We start from the raw sequence: 2,904 nt of genomic DNA, 5'->3' as shown, positions 1-2,904 counted from the left end.
ATATATATATATATAGGGAGAATTCACAAAAAAAAACAACAGACGTATAAGTATAACGCTCTGGAGTTGAAAAAGTCTTTAACGTTTGGAGCCAACGCTCTTCTACAGAAAGGAACACAGAAAGAAACAAGGAGAGAAAAAAGTGTGTGTAGTGGTTAGCGATTTAGCATGGCGAATACTAGACAGAAGGATCACACAGGAAAGCCAAGAAGAAGGGGAGATAACAAAGTAGTAGTGATCCCCAAACGAAGGTGCGCGTGTGAGAGAGACTATGTATGTGCGTGTAAAAGAGGGCTAGTGATCTTGACGTGTGCATGTGTGTGTGTGTGTGTGTGTAAGTGTGAAAATGTGGGGATTGGAATTGGTCAGTGCTGGTGTGTATATATGTTTATATATTTATGTGTGTGTCTTGTGTCTGTGTTCCCTGCACCCCACCATCGCTTGACAACCGATTTATGGTGTATTTATGTAGCTGAAACTTAGCGGTTCGGCAAAAGAGACCGACAGAATAAGTATTAATCTCTTCAACTAAAGGCTGTGCTACAGTATGGCCGCAGTTAAATGACTGGAACGTGTAAAAGAGTAAAAAAAATCTAATATAGATTAGAGACAGGTATTCTCTGTATAGAATACACGTTATAGTGCTCAAGAGATTCGAACTTCAGCAGGTAGAGGAGTAAATGTAAAGACAAGCAAGTTAGGCAAGTCGATATACAAAAAATACCAAATACATTTAATACCAAAAATGCACATATGTCTACATATAAAAAGAGTCCGACTTACATAGAATATAAATGATATCAGGAATTAAAGGGGTTGAGTAAGAGGTTTACGGGTCCAACAGCTGTTTCTGGCGGCTTGGTGGTCGAAAATAATATTTTGAACTTGATTCCATCATTAGATAATACCAGCTTCGACCACCAACCTTCCAGAAACAGATGTTGGGCCCGTAAACCTCTTACTCAGCTCCTTTAATTCCTGATATCATCATTTATATTCTGTGTAAGTCGGACGTTTTTATATGCATACATATGTATGCATTTTTGGTATTAAGTGTATTTGGTATTTTTTGTATTTCGACTTGTCTAACTTGCTTGCCCTTACATTCACTCCTACATATGTGTATGTGTATGTGTGTGTGTGTGTATTATTCACTATGTAGGGCAGAATGTGCCTAAATACATGCGTTTATCTTTAATTACATGGCAGGGTGTGAGGCTTAATGTATCACTGCCAGACATATCTGTATGAGTATTCATATGTATACATTTATCTTTATGTGTATGCACAGGTGCACACATGCAACTTCAATATATTCAACGTCAGCGTGTCTATAGTAATTAATTTTTATAGCGTATGTGTGACTGCTTATATTGTGCTAACTCAGAAGTTTTGCTCTATTTGCACAATTCGTTAAGTTACAACAAAAGCTCTCTAGCATTCAAAGTGTCATAGTGTTACACCAGTTGAAGCCACGTTACTACCAGTTCTATGATTCCACGTTGATACCATTTCTATGATTCCACGTTGATACCAGTTTTTGTTCTTCGAGGCTAAGAATTCCTTCACTGAAGCTTCCACCTACCCTTGGTTGATGAAGCGCTTCGAATCAAGGGACTGAGACATGAATTGAAACAAGTAATAATTTGAGGGAGCAATGTCTGAACTATATGCTAGGTCTGGCTTCAGTTCGATTTCCTCAAATTTCTAGTGTTTTATTTCGGGCCGTTCGAACGATATGAGGTCTTGCGTTGTATTGCTGCCGGACAGCTCACTTTCGTTAAATCAATGTCAAGAATTTTGAGATAGATAGATAGATAGATAGACAGATAGATAAATAGTGACGTAACATAATTTTAGCAGCATTTCCTTCGTCTCCGCGTTCTTAGTTCAAATTCCACCGATGTCGACTTTCAGTGTTGATGTGATTGTCTGGCCTCAAGCTCAAAATTTTGGGCTTTGCGCATATAGTCGAAAGGATTATAATAGAAAAAATTTCTACGCATATCAACAACACCCTCTCAATTAAGATAAAGTGCTGGAAAAAATTAAGTCATACACCATCCTTAATTTAATCAAAGAACAAGGGAGAAAGAAAAAGAAAATAGCAGATAAATTAAAAAATAACATGAAATTATAAGTCAATTAATTTTAAAACTTCATCAAATAAATTAGCTCTAGTGGATAAGCGGGGAACACAGTAAATGGTGATTTAAAGGTTACTCTTTTACTTGTTTCAGTTATTTGACTGCGGTCATACTGGGGCACCGCCTTTAGTCGAGAAAATTGACCCCAGGACTATTCTTCGTAAGCCTAGTACTTATGCTATCGGTCTCTTTTTGCCGAACCACTAAGTTACGGGGACGTAAACACACCAGCATCGGTTGTCAAGCGATGTTGGGGGGACAAACACATACACATACATATATATATATATATATATACATATATACGACGGGCTTCTTTCAGTTTTCGTTTACCAAATCCACTCACAAGGCTTTGGTCGGCCCGAGGCTATAGTAGAATGCACTTGCCCAAGGTGCCACGCAGTGGGACTGAACCCGGAAGTTTTACAAGTTGTACAGTCATTTCATTACGCTTGTCAAATTTGAAGCAGTCGGTTATTTATGTTAGTACATAATCCTGAGTATTGTGTAAAGCATGACATACTTGTAATATTAAAATATATTAAGACGGCGTGCTGGCAGAAACGTTAGCAAGCCGCACAAAAGATTTCGGGTTTTGTGCCTAGAGTACAAAAGAATATTAAAGTATGTTACATTGCAAATTTGTAAAATTGAAAAAGATATAAAATGCAAAAATAAAACGTGAAAAATCAGTCTAAGTACGAATTTTAGATACTTATTGATCTATCTACACACACGTATATATATATATATATAT

This window comes from Octopus bimaculoides, chromosome 13 (assembly GCF_001194135.2).
Source record: "Octopus bimaculoides isolate UCB-OBI-ISO-001 chromosome 13, ASM119413v2, whole genome shotgun sequence".
NCBI lineage: Eukaryota > Metazoa > Mollusca > Cephalopoda > Octopoda > Octopodidae > Octopus > Octopus bimaculoides.
The sequence above is the reverse complement of the archived record's forward strand: the minus strand, read 5'-3'. Positions refer to the sequence as shown.